The 20,570-nt window shown below is 42.9% G+C and overlaps 1 protein-coding gene across 2 annotated transcripts in view; it reads right to left on the reverse strand.

The window, feature by feature from the left end:
- LOC111867594 (myocardin-related transcription factor B) overlaps positions 1–20,570 on the reverse strand; it is a 340,472-nt gene that overhangs the window by 303,412 nt on the left and 16,490 nt on the right. For both annotated transcript variants that reach the window (XM_033752733.1, XM_023857581.2), the window contains exon 2: positions 1,339–1,426. The gene's annotated coding sequence lies outside the window, so the exon portion shown is untranslated. The remainder of the gene's footprint in view (positions 1–1,338; positions 1,427–20,570) is intronic.

The raw sequence follows: 20,570 nt of genomic DNA on the forward strand, positions 1-20,570 counted from the left end.
ACCATCACTCATTCAAACTGTGGCCGGTAATAAGAATTTTAGCATCCCTGTCTGAGCAAAATAACTTCTACCTAATATTCTATAAATACATTTTTACTTATGATGACTTCTTGCAGTGAGAATGTCATTCTATGTTTCTGATTAATAAACAAGTAATGCAGACGCCAGAGGTACTGCGGCAGAGCGTTTTTATGATTTGGCAACAGGTGCGCGGTAAACGGGACGCATTTGTATTATCTCTGGAATGGTGGAAAGTGACACAGGACAACTACAGAAGCACTCGCGTCAGAATTTCACACAGACGCATCTCCTCTATAAAATACATATACGCATTTCATGTAGAAATTTTATTTACCCTGCTATTCTAAGTACCAACGAAGACTTGTGGCGTAAGTAGTCAGACTTTCTGCCACTGTAAAAACTTGAAATGCTGCAAACCAAATTTTCATCTTAAAGTAGAGGCTATACTAAATTCCTATAGTCACATCACTCATTCATGGAGCTGAGCCCTTCTTGAGGAGACGCCAATTGTGCAGCTACTCAAGAGCTTCCCAGTATTTTATGCAACCCCAAGGCTCATCACCGTGTTCACAAGAGCCATCCACTGGTCCCTATCGTCAGCCAGATCAATCCAATCCATACCATCCCATCCTATTTCTCTAAGATCCATTTTAATATTGTCAATCCACCTACGTCTTTGTCTTCCCAGTGGTCTCTTTCATTCTGGCTTTCCCCACCTATATCCTATATGCATTCTTCCACTCCCCCATTCACGCTGCATGGACTGCCCATTTCATCCTCCTTGACTAAATCATTCTAATTATACTTGGAGAAGAGTACAAGTTATGAAGCTCCTCATTATGCAGTTTTCTCCAACCTCTTGTCACTTCATCTCCCTTCGGTCCAAATATTTTCCTTAACACCCTGTTCTCAAACACCCTCAGTCTATGTTCCTCCCTTAAAGTCAGAGAACGGCCGCGCCATAGCTCAAGTGGTTAGTCGCTGGCTTCCCATCGCGGCTGCCCGGGTTCGATCCCGCGTCTGGTCAAGTGGGATTTGTGGTGGACAAAGTGGCGCTGGAGCAGGTTTTCTCCGAATACTTCGGTTTCCCCTGCCAATCTTCATTCCACCAAATACTCCATCATCATATTCACCCGGGACAGGTACAATAAGTCAAATAATGGTCTACAATTACGACGGAGGGGCCTACAAACTCCGTGAATGAACTCCAGTTGGTTCCACCGAAACACTACAGATCCTCTACAGGTCTCGAAATGACGCCGTCAGAAATTCACTGATATTAAAAGTTGCAGGAGACCACTCAAGTTGCTTACTTACCCAAAAGTCCTCAGGTTTCTTTGCAGCCTTCAGCTAGTTGCAAGTCACACATGCGATGGAAATTCATGGTTTACGGTGCAGGACAACTCTGCAACAAACCACAGAAAAAAAATTAGCTGTTAGGAAAATATAAATATTTTCAGTTCACTGATAATCAAGCATAACCTCAGTTTACATATTTTGAAGCTAAATTGTAACGGTATATTAAAGAGCTCCTACCCGCCACAGGCCCTAACGCTGAACAGTCACTTTCTCAAACCCAAAATATTTCACACCTTGCATAAAACGTTCCGAAATACGCTTCCAACAAAACTCACGTATCCATATGTGGCCACCTATACTATAACCCTTCCAACTCTCCAACACACAACTGTGACAGCGAATTGCTGTATATTTCCCTTTCCTCGACCCTCTCCACAGAAGCTAATGTGCCTATCCGTTACTGGGCTTTCCTCAATACGCCGAGCATTATGCCTTAAAAGTTAAAGCTGTCCCTGTGCTCAACGAATTAAGCGCTACGCCATTAAGACGTATGGGGGAGAGGATGTATAGATCCACATTTTCTTGACCTCGGCACTAGTTGAGTGGTCAGCTTCACGCTCCGGCCGCTCTACCCCCAGGGAAATAGCCCTATGTACATATTGGATAGGAGGTAGAGTGGACCCCAGAGCCGGTTTGGACGAACTGAAGGAGCATTATGCCTTAACTGTTAAAAATAAGCTCCAAGACTAACAAAAGTCGTCTTAAATTTTAAGATACAGAAAAAACTGCTGTAAAGAAAACGAATACATGTTTATAGCAAAAATAAGTCGATGAAGCCGAGTCCTTCTTGAGAAGCCAGCAGTCTCTCAGTTACTTTTCTCAATATTTTAGGAAACAGAAGGTTCATTACTGTGACAAAGGCCCGGCACTGGTCTCCATCCTGAAGCAGATGAAGCCAGTCCATACCTCCCCCAACCTATATCTCTAAGGCAGGCCGCACACATGTAACAGTCAAGACAAGATGTCTGCGACATGATGTAAAGAAAGGAGCACAGTTGAAGATTATGAAAACAGCCGCACACAGGTCTGAGTCATGATGCAAACAAGAAGCAAGACTGATGCTTGTCTTGACGCATTTGATGTGCGGCCGCCCTAAGAGACCACAATTTGATATGTTCCATTCAATTTCAGTGCCACCTTCTTTCTTTGTTTCCTTTAGACCATTCTGAATGGGAAACGCATCAGACAAATGTTTACCTATACGGGCTTTACTACAGAGTTCATTCAAACACATTTTAATAAGCTTAACTAGATTCATCGGCACCAAAAACGCAATGGTAATATTGCACAAAACTTCCCTCCTAATTGAATCGTTGGCTTTCTTGAAGTTTATGAATAGCCGATGTACTGTCTCATTGTACTCCCGTTTCTTCTTCAGTAACTACGAATGCAAAAGATCTGATCTGTAGTTGATCTCCTACTTCGAAACCCACACTGATGACCCCCAATAATTTCGTCTATGTATGGACTTAACCTTGAGAGAGAGAGATATTGGGAAAACAAACAAAATTGTATGACGGTGATAGCAGTGATCTCCCCTTACAATTACTGCAGTCAGTTTTATCACCCTTCTTGTGAACTGGTACAATAATAGACTCCTTCCACTGATCAGGAACTTTTTCCTTATGTCAGATAGAAGTAATTAGATTGTGGATCTTAGAACGTAATATTTCGCCTACTGCTTGAATAAGTTCTGCCGGAATCTGATCACTACCTGGCGATTTATACCGTTTCAATTTTGCAATAGCGCTTTCAACTTCAAAAGGGCTAGGATCAGGTACTAACGGCTAAGCTGTGTGCATTTCTATCTGCCTAACATCACTGACCCGACGAACGTGCAAAACATGAGAGACGAAATTCTTTCATCTATTCAAAACGTTGCTGCAATTTGCATACAGATCGCCATTCTCATCCTTTACCAAGTTACTGCTACCTAGACACCCCCATTTAAATTAGTTTATCCCTTAATACAAATTCTCTAATATTTTTGTTCTTACTGCGAGTTGCAAGCTCATTAATTTTGACTTTCAGATAGTAGCCTCACGGCTACGTTGTTCATACTATCTTTTTCTTTTTGCCTCGGACCCTGTAGCCACGGTAATCTGGCTTCTTCCTTTTGATCTACAGTTCTGAATCATGGCTTATGCTGCTTCGACTCATAATAATCTACGTCTCCCTTTGACTAAAAATTCTATATCCTCTCTAATATCTTCACAAGTTCTCTTGATGTCCACATCATCATCAAAGTTCTCCAAAGTTGTTAGCCTGTTTAAGATTTTAACTTAATATAGCTCTTTACTTTCTGACTCGTTTAGTTTATTGACACAACCTTTCCTCATGAAACTTCTGCATTACTCGTTTAGTTACCGTCAGTCTCTCCCTAACCTCTGCAACGACCAGTACTGCTCGGTATCACGGTTCGCTCCCGTGAAAGATCGGACGTCAGGTACACTTGAAAGCACTTTTTTATTAATCATAATGTGTTTTCTGCATCAAGACGACGTACATTTAAAAAGTTCTATGGCACAACAATTTACCACATATCGTACACATCTGTGAATTCACAACGTCGTCAGAACAGAACGTATGTATAAACGTAAATTTCGTGAAATCGACACGTTGCTACATTCATCTGACACAAAAATTCGTTTAAAAATGTAAACATACAGTTCCCGAGCCCATATATGAACATCTCTAGTGTTACATGACCCCAGAAATTCGCGGCATCGTCTGAGAACACATATGTACACAAATATCATTAAAATAAAGCAAATCCATACAAATTTGAACGGAAAGATAGCAAAAAAAACACACATGTATGCATGCATACAATGAGATATGTACCTGCATGAATACACACATGTACACATTACAAAAGGGCATGCTTATACAAATACATGAATACATGCATATACAATACGGTAAAGGTAATGTTTCCCCGTGCTTAATTAATTAAGCACCACGCCATGAAGGTGGAGGTATAGCTCCATCATTCTTGACGTCGGAACTGGAAGGTGAGTGGTCAGCTTGACGTCCTATCCCCTGGAGTAAGAGCCCCAAAGTCACCACTGGATAAGAATCTGTAGAGAAGAGAAAAATCTGCTGCTCGTGACGAGCATTTAATCCAAATTCCTCTGCTGCCCAGCCTGTAGGCCGTCGCTATACCGACTGGGCTATCAGGACTCCCATAAACACATACACAAAATCCATCGTGTTTATTTACTTTTCACAATGTCATTTTGTGACCGCCTCTGCGGTCTAGCGGACAGAGTTCTTGGCTACAGATCCAGAGGTCCGGGTTCGATTCCCAACGTAACCAGATTTTCTGAGGAGTGGGTCTGGAATGCGGTCCACTCAGCCTCGTGAGGATAATTGAGGTGCTACTTCAAGAAAACAGCGGCTCCAGTCTAGAAAACAGAGATTAACGGGCGTGGGTATCCGTTGCGCTAACCACGCGACACCCTCTATCCGCTAAAGTTGGGATTAACTTCGCCGACATGTGGCGGTCGCTAGGTCGATATAGTTCGCTTGCGGACTAAACCCAAGGAATTATAGCTGTTAGTTAGTTAACGTCATTTTGCTTATGAATCACGAATAGGTGGATAACATGGGCTACTAAACACCTTTTCATCAATATAAATAGAAACTTCTGATTAAAGAAGAACCAAACCGGATACATATAACTACTGGAAGTTCATCACGTAACCTGGGCACCCACGTAACTTGTGTGCGAAAGAAGAGAAGAGTACATAGGCCGAGCCCGTTGAAAAGCCCACAAAACTTCTTTAAGAATCTTGGATAAAGGATGTGTTCAACTGTAATAAACAGGTCCTACATTTTATTGATTAAGACAGATCGTAAACTATATCTCTCCTTGACCCACTCTTCTTCACTTTAGAAACTGTTCCTTTGTCAGTCTGTCCGACGCTTTTGGTTCTCTTACGCTCATTACAAGATAGTGAAACAGATGTGAATTCACTGATGCTGTACATACGGCATTATCCGCGCCTAAACGTCAATAACAGGAGGAAGAATATACTTGGAAATCATTACAAAGAACACAGGAAACCATTAAGAAAAGCGCAAGAGTCAGAAGACGTAGTTAACTTCGGTTGTGACGTCCACCGGGGAAAATAATACACAGCATAGTGGAACAGCGGCCTCCCCGACACTTCAGAATACAAAAAACATTAACACGTGGAACACACGAATGCTATTAATGTTACGTAGCAGTCTCCGCTGATCCGATTTCACAGAATGCGTGTGTGGATCGGATGGATGGAACATACGTTACTTTACAATGCTGTATCAACTACGTCTTTCATTTTGCGTCAAATGATATGACAGGGCATCGAATTCTGTGAATTTGAAAAGACCTGAGGGAAGCAGTTGTGGGCAATTTTAAAAGTATTACCCCCCGCATTCCTATGCTACAAGCCGGAAGGTCGCGAGATCAAGTCCCGATGAGGTCATTGGATTTTTCAATTGACCTAATCCTTCCAGCCGCACTATGACCGTGGGGTCGACTCAGCCTCTAACAGAAATAAGTACCAGGTATATTCTTGGGGGTAAAGGGTGATCGGCGCGTAGGGCTGACAACCATCTATGAGCCGATTGTCAAGAAATTTTGGGAACCTAAACATCTCACAACATTATAGGCCTCCACGGCCTGTTATAAGGATACCTTTACCTTTTACTTACTTTACTTTTACCCCTGCATTTGTCTGGAGGTACTGAGCAAAAGACTAAAATTTTAAAAAAAGATATTCAAACGTTCCGGGGCGAGATACGAAGCGGGTACCTCCAAATACACGTACAACTCAGAAGCCTTATCGCCTGAGTCAACATGTTCGGTCGGAATGTTTGTGATACAGAAACAGCGTCAAAATTCGATCTTCCGTCAAGATTACACACAAATAAAAATACCCTAAACTGGGTACGTATCCTATATGTTACAAGTTATCGCTTATTTCAAGCCAACAAAATCGCAGAGACCACCTACAACTCGATGAGAAAAACACGGCTATCAAACTTCCTAGCACAATCATCGTACTTTATTTTTTTAACGACTGGTGGACTGGTGTGTCAGTGAAACGCATCTTGACATTTAGGAAGCATATTATTTCTCTGTGAAGTACAAACTCTGTTCCAAGAACAAGGTTATGTGGGCTTATAACAACATTTTACGAAGCATGTGGTCTATTTCAGGATTACAATAAAAGTTAGGTGTATTCAAAGCCAAACATTATTCAGCGTCTGGCACAGTTTAAATTAAATAGCGATTCTCTGGATCTGCATTCAAGACTCAACACAACTGACACACTTCCGCGATTTGTGTCTTGCGTGTCGTACTGAATCCATTTGCGTAACACAAACAGAAAGGTGTACTACAATGGGGTACACGTATTTTCCAGCCGCGTTCTTTGCTATACGCACTTCTCTTTCTTAAAGCAAAGTGCCGTTTTGGACAAAACATAAATCCAACCTGAACTACATGCGAAGTAGACATAGCTGAAAGAAATACAGGGTGATTCTAAATTATCGTCGGTGTTTCCGTTTAAATGGCACGGAAATATAATTAAATTCGCCAGATAGATTTTAATGCAGACAATATAAAACGCAACAGAACGCCGTTTAATAGTTCATGAGGTATTTATTATACATGGACAGACTAACATTTCCATTTTGCGTTCATTTTATGTACGGCACATTATACGTCAAAGGACCACCTCTGTGGTCTACCGGTCAGAGTTCCTGGCTGCAGATCCAGATGTCCCGGGTTCCATTCCCGCTGCTACCAGATTTTCTGAGAAGTAGTGGGTCTGGAATGGGGTCCACTCAGCTTCGTGAGGATAACTGAGGAGCTATTTCATGGAAATTTCGGCTCCGGTCTAGAAAACCGAATTTAACGCCCGTGGGGGGATTCGTTGCGCTGACCACGCGACACCCTCTATCCGCTAAAGTTGGCAATAACCTCGCCGACAAGCGGCGGTTGCTCGGTCGGTATAGTTCGCTTTCGGACTAAAACCAAGGACTTTTTTTTTTGTTTGTAGGTCACTCGATAGAAATCTTGGAGCGGTGAAATTGACGTTTGTTACTCCTTCATATAATTAAATACATATGTTCGACGATCTGAACTTTTCAAATAAATTAACTCCTTTATTGTAACCTTCTTTATTTACCTATCGCTTGCCACATGTTACCACCACTGATAAGACATAATACTGACCGTCACATGAAGTTTTATAATTGCAAAATACGTCAGAATCTATTCCTACACGTAATTAATTCTTATGTGTCACTTAATGCGCCTCTTATGACTCTCAGAGATAGCCTTATCATATGAAACATATTCAAACGTACCAAGTCTTCCACACAGTGTGCAACGTATTGCAAATGTAGGGTAAAACAGTGCATATATTAAAGCGTTCCGATACATCCAGGACGAAGTGAATCTAAATGATCCTCAAAGGGTTAACCCGTTCAGGTGAAGTGGTTTCGTAGTGAAACCAACCCGGTTTTAAAATTTTCTGGGACAAAATGACAGTGGTTTTCTCCTGAAACCACCGTAGACTTCTTTAAACTAGTTCTACCAATGCTGACTAAGCATGCACTTGTCGAACACACTTTTATGCTAGAAAAAGACATGGACTAGCATATCAGACAACCACACTTGAAAAAATACAAATATTCATGGCAATGGGGGTTATAAATCAGACCGGCTTGAACTGAGGTGCTTCAAGTTCATAAATAATGACACTAAACATATCTGCTGACTGCCTCTGTGGTCTAGTGGACAGAGTTTCTCGCTATAGATCCACAGGTCCGGGTTCGATTCCCGCTGCTACAGGAATTTCTGAGAAGTAGTGTGTCTGGAACGGGGTTCACTCAGCCTCCTGAAGATAACTGAGCAGCTATTTCAAGGAAATACCGGCTACGGTCTAGAAAACCAAAATTAACGGCCGTGGGGATTCGTTGCGCTGACCACGCGACACCCTCTATCCCCTGTTGGCTCTAACTTCGCCTACAAGCGGCGGTCACTCGGTATAGTTTGCTTGCGGACTAAAGCCACGAAAAACATATTTCCTTGGTTGCTGTCTATCTCTGAGGCAACGACACAGTGCTTCGAAACATAAATGTTCCTCAATTTGACAAACTGTACAATCTACACAGTGATTCTAAATTATTATGGGTATTTCCGTGGCCTATAAACGGAAACCTCGAAAATAATTTAGAATCACTCTGTATAACTTTCGACAGAGGAGCTAAAAGACGTCTAAGGAACATTTCCTGCCATCTGAAGGTCAGTCTGTTCATGCAACGAAGGTAAAATTCAAAGATCGGCAAATTATAAAACAATACAAGCATATCTATCTGTCTATCAATGGCTCTAGAGCCCCTGTGGGCCTCGGCCACTTTTTCAGTTTCTTAATCCTAAGATAGTCTGTAGTACTCCTTGGGCGGGGGATCAGTCCGTCGCAAGACCGCTACCTGTAACACAAACACAGAAACGCACACAGACATCCCAGTGTTCAATCGCGAGAAGACGGTTCATGCGTTAGACCGCGCGGCCACTGTGATCGGCAATAGAAGCCTAAGAACCGTAAAATGTAGCTACAAAGTTTCGATGCGTGCAGATGAATGTGGGCACATCTCATAATTGAAAAAAAATGGATATAATACAGATCAAATCTAGGAGTTAGAGCTGTCAAAGATATGTCTCGGTCACTTCTTGTGGAAATCACAAAGTATTTTTAAACTATTTACTTGTGTGGACTTGGTCACAGATTTGAAAGCTTGGGGTTTATAAGAAAGTGGTATTGTACGAAGAAACTAGAGAAAGCTGCCAACTGCCCGAAAGGATGCAGATCTAGAAATGGGTGAAACTGCAAGCTTTACCAATAGTAACGACGTGTCATGCTTAAGATAGACAGTTCAGAGGGGCGTGATGATGCTCTTCAGTGTTCGCCAACCATCGGAAGCAGAAAGGGTGAAGTAGAATGGAGATACGAAGATCTCGGGAAATTCCACGTCTGTGCATGGTACTCAGACATGAGTTTCGTTGATACGGATATGCTGAAAGTAAAAGTAAGTAAGTAAAGGTTTGCATGTAACAGGCCGTGCAGGCCCACGGGGTTGAGAGATGTTGAGGCTCCCACATTTTCTAGACAATCGACTCACAGATGACGGTGAGGTTGTCAGACTTACGCGCCGGCCGCCCTTTACCCCCAGAGTTGGGTGAGGCACTATGCTACAAGCCGGAAGTTCGCGGGATCGAATCCCAATGAGGTGGATTTTTTAGTTCACCTAATCCTTCCAGCCCCACTATGGCCCTGGGGTCGACTCAACCTCTAACAGAAATGAGTACTAGTATATACTGAAAGTTTCTTATGAAATTGATCGTAAAAGTAGAAAAAGTAGAAAAAGTAGCACGGCACTAAGTATCGTACAGATGTCACTATGGTCAACAGCTGCCATCATCATTATCATCATCATTGGCAAAACAGCCCTTTCTGAGCCACAGCCTTGCTTAGAAGATGCTTCCAGATTCGCGTATTCTTTCGTGAATCAGACCATCAGGTTTTCACCTCTTTGAATTTCGCAACAATACTTTTTACAAAACAAGGACGTCAGCTTTGCGTCCAAACTCCGACCTGGAGGACTAGGTCTCTGTATTTATGACCTCCAGTAACAGGGTGGCCGAGTCATATCCCCAGACACCGGGTTCCCTTGGGAGCCGGGAAAGCGTAGCCGCTATAGCGACTGGTTACAGGCTGAAAGATCTAGAGGTCGGAGTTCGAGTCCCTGTAGGGTCAAGAGTTTTCTTTTCTCTGGGGTCCACCCAGCCTCCTATATAATGGGTACCAGGGGCTCTTTCCCCGGCGGTAAAGCAGCCGAGGTGTGAAGATGATCACTCATCTTCAACTAGTGCCGAGGTCAAGAAAAATGTGGATCTACACATCCATTCCCCCATACGCCTTCATGGCGTAGTGCTTAATTACTTAAGTACAGGGACAACTTTATCTTTTCTACCGAGTTTCCTTTTCGTCGCCTTTTGTGACTCGCAGGGCTACGGTGGAAGGGAAGGTCAACAGCTATACCCTGTGTAAGTTACCCAACATGCAGCCACAAGTGACTCAGGTATTTTAGACGTGAAGTGGTGACTGGCCTCATCTGACTTGACACTTGTCCGGGTCGGTGATTTAGCAAACCAGCCCTGTGTTTCTAGGGTTACCAGTACGGACAAGGCAGCACACACGCCTCTGAAGGCAACATCCAAGCGATGCGCCCACTGCAGAGCAGACGGGAACTGTTTTGAACTCCTCCGCAAGTCACATCCTGAAAGCGCGGTTAATACTGCAATCAGTATATCCAATAAGTGGTTATCATTACTGATTACTGGCTGATTCCGTTCTTGCATTGTTACACCGTGTCATTGTGGTCGATGTTGTTTCAATCTTCAGGGTCGAGGTGGGTATACTGGTGAGTTTCTACGTAAATATAGCATTGTTATGAAAACAATGTGGGGATTGGTGTGCAGTCTGAGCCAGTTGAGACAGTGGACCAGGAACTCAACACATATAATTCGACTCATGTACCTTCGAAACGTCAGCAACATGGCCTACATCCAAATGGTTTAAGAAATCAACAGAATCAACATCAAGTGGTTATCATATACTGACCTTTTTGCATAACCTTATGTATCTGTTGGGCTTTATTTATTTCCATTTTTAAAAACTTAAGTCTATATTTCGTAAAATTACTCAATTTCTGGACATTATTCAGTATCCCATTTTTTAATTTAAAACGTTTTGGAGACTGGACTCTGCCTCCGTTCTCAAGTAACGGGTCCATCAGTTTAGCCCAAACGATATCTTACTGTCACGTATTTTGGGTACGACTATACATGGGAAATGGAGTAGCGAATAGAATTACATTTTACAGATCACTGACACATGCGGTCTACTGTCCTCGGTCTATTACAGTCTCCACTATCCGTGTCCCAGCAACGGATTTTAAACAAACCATAACAGTATCACTGAACTACACACAGAGTGTCTCCATTTCTCAGCCGCACTCTTGCAACTATTTTGTTCACAACCTGAAATACAGAACTCGTCTCAGCTGACAAATGCCAATAGCGCCATCTCTTCCCAGCTCCCGTGTAGAGTGAGACACAACTCGTTGCTTCAAAGTGTCCTGCTCATAACATCTCGGCACGGACCGCATAGAAAATACCGTTTCTAACAGTAACTCTATTGTTTCGTGCGTATTCGTTTACGCAGGACCGTGTTTACCGAGCTGTTACTCAGAAATGGTCGTTGTATATTCGCCTATCTCGCAGCCATTGCACAGCAACGACCGTACATAGCTATATTTCACATTTTTATATCTGGCACAGTGGTTTCAAATAATCTATTTCCGCCCTCAAGACAATTTGTAATTTTTTACTTCACGTATTTCCAGGGTAATCTGATACGACCACTATAAAATAATTAAAAATAAAACTAAAAATAAAAAATCATGGTTTAAATGGTTAAATGCCGTCAATAATTGCCCAGAATATAACGAATATCTAGGAAAAGTGAAATAGGCTCGAAACCTGGAACAAATTTTTTAATGTGTGCCCCCTTTTCGCAATTCGCGACAGAAGAAAACAAACATCAACATAATTAATGCGGCTGTAGAGCGCGTGGAATGAAAGAATGGGCTACCCACGCACGGGACGTCCAAGGTGCGGACTGGTTCGCTCTGTGACCCAGCCTTCCCGTAACAACGCCTCCTGGGCCCCGCCCCAAGCCATTCCGATGAAAGTTTGGGCAGGGCTCGCCACAGTTCTGGACACTAGTAAGACAAAAGCATCATGAGCCTCGCCTGCAAACGATTTTACGAATTTCCGTAGTTCACAGGTGGAAAGTGTGCGAAAGGTACTGCACATAATATGGCATTATCCCAGTTGATCACACACAACAAATGAGCGCCCGCCCTTCTGGAAGGCTGTCATAACTCGGGCGGTTAGTCACCAGCTTTCCACCGAGGTGACACGGGTTCGATCTCGGGTCATGTCATGTGGGATTTGTGGTGGACAAAGTGGCACTGGGGCAGACTTTCTGCCAGTTCGCAGTCCACCGGTTGCTCCACAATCATCATCATCTATCATATGGGGCTGGCATAACAGTCCACAAACAGCAGCAAGCAGTACCAAGCGGACTCAGTCTCACCCCATGAGAAAAAAAATACCATTCTGGAACGTCCAATTACTTAATTCAATGTGAAAGAAGGAACCTTTGAGCATACCGTCTTCGGACCACCCTACACCAGTCGAATTTACTCTGGCTCATCAGCAATACGCAGACCCATAAGTGAATTACAAAATGTTTATTAGCCAATGTGAAGAAGGAATGTAATCATTACTGGCTTGCCTGGCTGCCTTCTGGCAATGAAAAGCAAACAGGCTTAAGAGTCCTTGAACCAGTACTGCTTCCATCCGGATGTTTGGTTCCCAAATTCCAATGAACGAAATAAGTTTTCAATAAGTATACAATCTATTTTAAGTACTTAAACATATTTAACATTCACTAGTTTTCTCAACTGGCAGATACGGATCAATTTTGAATAAATTCGAACTCTCAGAACAAAGTTTATAACAGTTTCACATAAACTGTTTATTACTCAGCATTAACGTAAGAGATGTGATATGTTTTGTAAACGTAAGCAGGCGAGCCCATTTCAGAATGCACACTTCAAAGGTCCAATCAGCCGCTAACCAAATCATCGTGACACACGGATATATCAGAAAACAACTCAGATAGGCTCTAGAGACCAGATGGACTGTAAAAACTGATAACATATATCATGTGTGTTATTACCGTACAAACAACGATAAATTCGTATATCTGTTTATGTATGCGACGCTTCTGTGGTCTAGTGACCAGAGTTCCTGGCTACACATCCAGAGGTCCCTGGTTCGATTCCAGGCACTACCAGATTTCCTGAGAAGTAGTGGGTCTGGAACGGGGTCCACTCAGCCTCGAGAGGATAACTGAGGTGCTATTTAAAGGAAATAGCGGCTCCGGTCTAGAAATCCGAGAGTAAAGGCCGTGGGAATACGTTGCGCTGCGCTGACCACGCGACACCCTCTATGAGCAAAAGTTGGCACTAACTTTGCCGACAAGCGGCGGTCGCTCGGCCGGTATAGTTCGCTTGCGGACTAAAGCCACGGAGTTTTGTTTATGTATGTACTTCATGATGTCAAACCTCAAAATAAGCAGGGCCAAATAGAAAGGCAATTATTGAATAATATATCATAAAAGATTATAAAGGAAGTGGTCGTGGCTTAATTTGAGGTACGAGTATAGTCCAGGCATCTGCCTGAAAGTAGTGAGAAAAAACTTAAATCAGAATAGACAGGTGACAAGATCGAAAAATAGTGAAAAACTGTCTTAAGGGTCGACGAGTGGTTTACTTTTTCTCTGAGACGATAATCATCAATTCAAGCCCCTTGGCCTCGCCTACTCCAGGAATTCAACCAACCAGCTTCACAGACCAGACTCCTTCTTGGGCTCGATTACCTCAAATGGCAAAATGGCACAATCCCTCCCACTTACCCACCAATGTTTCCCACTCAAAATTACTCGCAACCTATTTTCGGTTAAGAATAAAAGAGTCTGATTCGAACTCAAACATTTCGGGTACAACAATGCAACCTTCCGATTCCAGTTCAAGTCTCTCTCTGTATGGCTCTGCAGCCCTTTGGACCTTGGCCGCTTTTTCAGTTTCTTAATCCTATACACTTCCCCCCCCCCCCCCCCCACAAANCCCCGCAAGAAAAGGTGTCACCACCTAGACGTGGTGGTGGGGTTTGTGACTGTGACCTGGTGAAATATGCCGGCGGTAGTTTAACTACCGGTAGGGTCACCCATGCCGGAAAGGTCAAAAGGTAGAGTCCAGGCTAAGAGATATACCCTGGTCCTCCAACCTGGGGGTTGGGCATGATGCTAACAACCTCATCCTGTAAAAAGAATTTTGTTCATAAACCTAACCACCAGCCTCGGGTCATCATGCGTGGGTCCATTCCTATGGCAGCACGCACTGGTTGTGGAGACTGGTTGTAGAGGAGGCCAAGGCTCACCCAGGGCTGTAGCGCCCAGTGGTAGGTAGGTAATCCTACATACAGTCGGCAGAACTCCTTGGACGGGGGATCAGCCCATCTCAAGACCGCTACCTACACAGAGAACAACACAAACACAGACATCCACGCCTCGAGTGGGATTCCAACCCACGATCCCAGTGTTCGAGTGGGCGAAGACGGTTCGTACCTTAAACCGCGCGGCCACTGTGATCGGCCCAGTTCAGAATTGGTGAATGAAATATACTGTCACGTGTAGGGTGGTATGCGTGACGAAAATAACGGGTTCTAGTTCGGAAGATTGGATTTATTAGCACTTCGGTTACAAGTTCTCTTAATTATAATTAATACAGCGCTATCGCTGATTTACACAGCTTCCAGATCACCGTTGCACATGCACTAGGATTCTGCGTCTTCGTTAGTCGTCCCCTGGCAACGGATCTCAACACAGAAACTAGCACTTCAAATCAATATGAAGTCTTCTTGTCTTAATCACAATCCACTAATGACACGCTTCATTCTTGTCCTTGTACTCTCAACTGCTGAACCCTCCTGGACTATTCACTAGTCGTAACTACATGTAAATTAGTTCTTACATTTTCAAAGATTGCTGTTAACTATAGCACACAAAGTCTTCAATGTCTGTTAACACTTCACAGAAGAGTTCTCACAACTCCTTTCCGTGACGGCTTCGTGTCCCTGACTCACGGCTTCTCAAGTATGACTGACTCCAAACGACCTTCACTGTCCCCTATAAACCTTCGCCACAGACGGCGTAGAAAACACCTATTATTGTAGTCTTTACAGTTCTGTTGCTTAGCACTGGGTATGGCGCGGACCACACTGTAAACACTTCTTCTGTTGTCAGAATTGTTGCATAACCCAGCACCGGACTGTTTACAAAGAGTCTTGTCTTCTCGGGAACTTGTTTAACAACCAGTTGCCAAGCAATGGGTGTATATGAAACAAAACTATACCCCTGGAGGGAAAGGAGACGTTAGTAACCTTGATAACCAAAAAAACACACCTAACCAATGAGATGCTCCGATTCTGATCCTCAAATGGGCGACAAGTATCAAACAGTAAAAAAAAAAAGAATAAAAGTTCTCGGAAGAACTAATCACGTACTAACCTTTGATACGACATGGCCTGCATCGACGAGTCTAACAATTCTTCTACTGATGCGTGTGTATTCGTTACCCAGCAACCGTGAGATGCCTAACAATGACACGGGGGAAAGTAGGCATAGATACGCATGCAACAAAATGATCATATAAGCCAATTTTTATATTTTCAAAATAAGGAAAGCAGGCTAAATATGCTGTTTAGCATTACATTCTACAAAATGTAAACAATAACTCAATTTCAATGCGTTTCACTGGGCTTTCATGAATAGATCAAGCGGTCTAAGTAACGACCTGTCTCATTGGCAGCGAACCGGACTAATGGCTAAGAACAAAGATGGCGTCTCTTCATTTACATGTGTCATTCAATTGTCGTGAGTAAAAGTCGTTATCCTGCCTAGCCAGATTCGCAGTAGGGAGTACTTTTCGATGTAGCTTTCGTTCCATTTACTAGAATCTCAACACGATCCTTCAAATCTCGCGGTTGCCTTGCAGATAATATATCTAAATCATATTCGATAACGCCAAAAACAGAGATAATCATTCATACAGTGTCGCTCCACACACAATATGTTCCATATCTGTAAATCCAATGATCAAAACTCATTATGAAATACATCTATGATATTTTCTTAGGTTCAGATAGTAATCAGTGATTTCCCTATCTAATATTTGGGCACTAGTATTGTGGGGTGGATACCTTTCATATAAAGTATGTGTATATCCTTCACATGAGTCGAAAAACATAATAAAGCTAATAATGGGAACATTCGAAAACAAAAATATTTAGGGAACTGTTGGAAATTGTAAGAGTCAATGAAGATAATTGTGATATCATGCACTTGAGAGCGTTCTGAAGTGTCAATATTTCGGAAAAATTGCATTTACGACCATTATAAATATAGTAATTTATTCCAGGTTTCATAGATTACGTAGACAGTTTAAGAGAAAAATATATACAAGAGTTTATCAGGTGAGAAATTTCGGAAATAAAATGTCCCGTATCAATATATAATGATTTCATACGCTATCAGAGACATTCAATCGTAAGATATTGCCGACGGCCAAACAGTGCTCAACTGAGCATAACGTTGCGCAGTAGTCATTTGCGCACACCTGTCATAATGTACACTCACAACCTAACATTAGCGTAAATTACCGAGCTTCGCCCCCTCCAAGATACAGATAGATGCGCAGTAGTCTACGGCGCAAACCTAACCTAACCTAACCTAACCAGCCAATGGCACCCATGAGTTACAGATGGATGCGCAGTAGTCTACTGCGCAAACCTAACCTAACCTAACCGAACATCAGCGAATGGTACCCCCGAGTTACAGGTGGATGCGCAGTAGTTCATTGCGCACACCTAAGAGTAACGTCATTGACGAAGCTGTTATTTAAAGGAACGTAATATAGGACTGTCGTAACATGGAATATAAATCGAAATATGACGTTATCTATAAAATTGAGCGTGTTCACTCTTTTTACACCCATAATATCAATCTATGTTCTTATATTCCGAGGTTATATTGCTACGTCATAGCTTAGATTGTGTCGAAAACGCCGCTCCCACCTCACGAGTTTGCGCATCCCCCATGGTGATACAAGTGATTACTGAATATCACATATTATGGCATTATTCTCCCCTCCAACGGCATAACGTTACGACGAAAAATCGTTTTTATCAGTGAAGTCGATCCCGTCTCTTTCGTGGATGGTTACGCGACCAATTCAGTGACTGCTTTGCATTTTTTTTTGCCCGAATTTCCCTTCCTAGATAGGAAGTAGAATAATATTATATGCGAAAATGGGTATAAAATTGAGTGAAAAATTACCGTCCTGTAATCGAACTGATAATGGAATGTTTCTGTTTCAGTCACGTTAAGAGGTTGGCTGCCATGTCACTGTGACCTAAATATCCGGTGTACAAAATCAAGGTACGTTTCTTCGTTTCTTTCCTGATATGAAGAGGTGTTTATAAATAATAATACTACGAATCTGTTGGAATATGAACCAAGCTACGGGTTCGACCATGGAAGGGTCAGATTGGATTTCGGGAGGAGCCCAGACTAGCTCTAGAACCCTATCCACAAGGCACAGGAGGACCTTTCCCAAGGGGAGAAGCGGCAGAGGCGTGAAGAGCACCACTCACCTCTATCTAGAATCGAGGTTATATATGCATGGAGCTGTAACTCCACTCACCTACACGTCATGATGTACTGCTAAGTTAAGCACAGAGGCAACTTACTCATCTGCGCCTGTATCTCCAAAGTGGTTTCCACCTTTGAGACTTATTAGCCTACTTTTCTTATTTCCACAAAAAAAAAATATAAACATATGAAATATGATTGCTATGTGTTGTTTCTGAGTAAACCTTCATCAGCTTCGTATGTAGGAGTATATCAAGGTACCTGGGCCCATCTCAACGGCTTACTTCGTAAATACCTCCCACCTGTCTGTATCCGCCTATCGTTTGCCAGGCAAAGCTCTGTAAACACGTTCCCGCGCAACGAAGAATTGTTGGAGGCATCGTTTTTCTATGCGCTCCGTGTCGTATAGACGGAAAGACTGCGATCAGTTCTTCCCAGAGAGAAAGAGAAACAGGGATAGTTAAGACTCTTGGTTAACCCCGTGTGGGGGCGGGTTCTAATACCACCACCGTAGGTGTGCGAGTCGTAGAAGGCGACGAAAAGGGAACCCAGTACCTGGGGGTATAACAGGGTCACCCTGTTCCTTGGGGATATAAATACGGGGGCATGGTCCTCCAGGTTGAAGGAGTTTCGAATCTGCGGCAGTAAAGTATGGTCATGAGTCCCACAGGACTCCGCCGTGACAATGACTGCGCTGGCGAGGACCAGCACCAACTGTAAACGACAGCCCCATCCTCCTATAAGGGAGAGGATGTTATATAAGGGCTATAACCGCAAGTGTTCAGTTGAGAAACGATAATACTGGTCGTGGGTCTCAAGTAATTGGCGCTAAGACGAACTGATCAACGGTAAACCCGCAGTCGTAAACGAACTCCTACTCTTTTACCAAGAACTTTTTAATGAGTTATTTCTCATCTCCACTACGAAGTCTTGCCCAGGGATAACTTACTATGAAATATTGCACAATATCGATATAAAATTAAGATCTTGAAATCTCCTCCCGTCCCAGATTAAAACTCTAGTTGGAATGCAGCAGAGCGAGGAATAATAGCGAGGTCGTTTATTTTAACTGTAGAAGGCAGGCGAGCAGCAACACGAACAGTGGAGATCCAGACGAGACGTTTACGTTTCTGTCCAAAGGTTATACAAACAAACAGCTCCAAGAAACACGAGCATAACCCACTTATTACATCACATTTACGACCCAGAGACCGACCCTCTACGCAGTCGCCGAGCTTTCCTGCTTCTTTCATTAATAGACACATGAACAGTTGCTGTCTCGTCACCAAAATGCAGGTCAAAAGCATGACATAACAATAGGTAACAGATGTTTTGAAAATATGACATGATGTAATAGGAGGCTGAAGAAAACTGCATAATATGGAGCTTCGTAACTTGTATTCTTCTCCAAGTATAATTAGAATGATCAAGCCAAGGAGGATGGGGTGGGAAGGGCCTGTAGGAACAATGGGGGAAAAGAGGAATGCATATAGGATATTGGTTGGAAAGCCAGAAGGAAGGAGACCACTGGGAAGACCAAGGCGTAGGTGGGTGGACAATATTAAAATGGATCTCAGATAGGATGGTATGGTATGGATTGGATTAATCTGTCTCAGGATAGGGACAAGTGGAGGGTTCTTGTGAACACGGTAATGAACCTTCGGGTTCCATAAAATGCTGGGAAATTCTTGAGTAGATGCAGATCTTGTTTCTCCTCAAGAAGGGCTCGGCTCCATGAGTGAGTAAGTAAGTAATGAACAGTTGAACACGCGACCTCTTGAATCTTCATGCGAGGGTAAAGGTTCGAATATCAAAGCCCCAAGCCATCCAGATGTGTAGGAGACGTGGATACGGTAAGGCAAAGTTGTCCCTGCGCTTAATTAAATACCTTGCAATGAAGATGTATGGGGGAGTGCAGGGTTTCCACCATTCTTTACCTCGGCACTAGATGCAGGTGAGTGGTCAGCTTCCCGCCCCGGCCGCTTTATTCCAGAGAAATAAACCCCGGAAAGTACTGTATAGGACAGCGGGTAGACCTCAGCGCAGGTCTGAGCGTTTAGGAGAAAAGTCTCTTACCCCTATTTCTCGGTCATCCAGCCCGTCGCTGTATCATTTAATAAAGCTCAACCGATTAATCTTCGAACTAGACGAAGGTGAGTAGTTTGCTTCACGTTCCAGGTGCTTTATGCCCCACAGTCAATCTGGTGGTGGTTCCCCCGGTGGTCCATCTTATCCCTGTTAACTTCCGTCAGTGATACAACGAACATTTCAGTTCCTTTATTTAAGTGTTTGCCAACAGGGAGTGGCCTAAAACAGGCGAGCACTGGAAGTATACATAACAGAACTAGAACTAAACTAAAATATGCAATAAAACAATACAGGTAACATGATTATCATTCAACTCAGTAGGATTAAGGATATGGAAATGACTTTATGGTGTAGATTCTTTTGTGTGTGCACAATACTGTAAATGGGGCCGTCTACAAAAGATATCTAAAGATTGGAGGGAAACATAGATACTATCGTAACAACATTTGTTTCATTCCGCACAGGCGTTTCGACTTTTCCTAAGTCATCATCAGGCGTATCACTAGAATATCAAACTTAATTTCTTGAATTGAATTACTTTAATATGGTTCCGTATTTTACAATTTTGTTCTGTTTTTGAAAATGAATACATCTTTGTAAAATGTAAACTAACAACGAACCCTCTGTTGTCCTTTCATCTCCGGGGAAACGCGTTTGATGCTTAAGGTGTTCCTAGGCAACGGCCCACTGTTACTGCGT

Source organism: Cryptotermes secundus, unplaced genomic scaffold (genome assembly GCF_002891405.2).
Source record: "Cryptotermes secundus unplaced genomic scaffold, Csec_1.0 scaffold548, whole genome shotgun sequence".
Taxonomy (NCBI): domain Eukaryota; kingdom Metazoa; phylum Arthropoda; class Insecta; order Blattodea; family Kalotermitidae; genus Cryptotermes; species Cryptotermes secundus.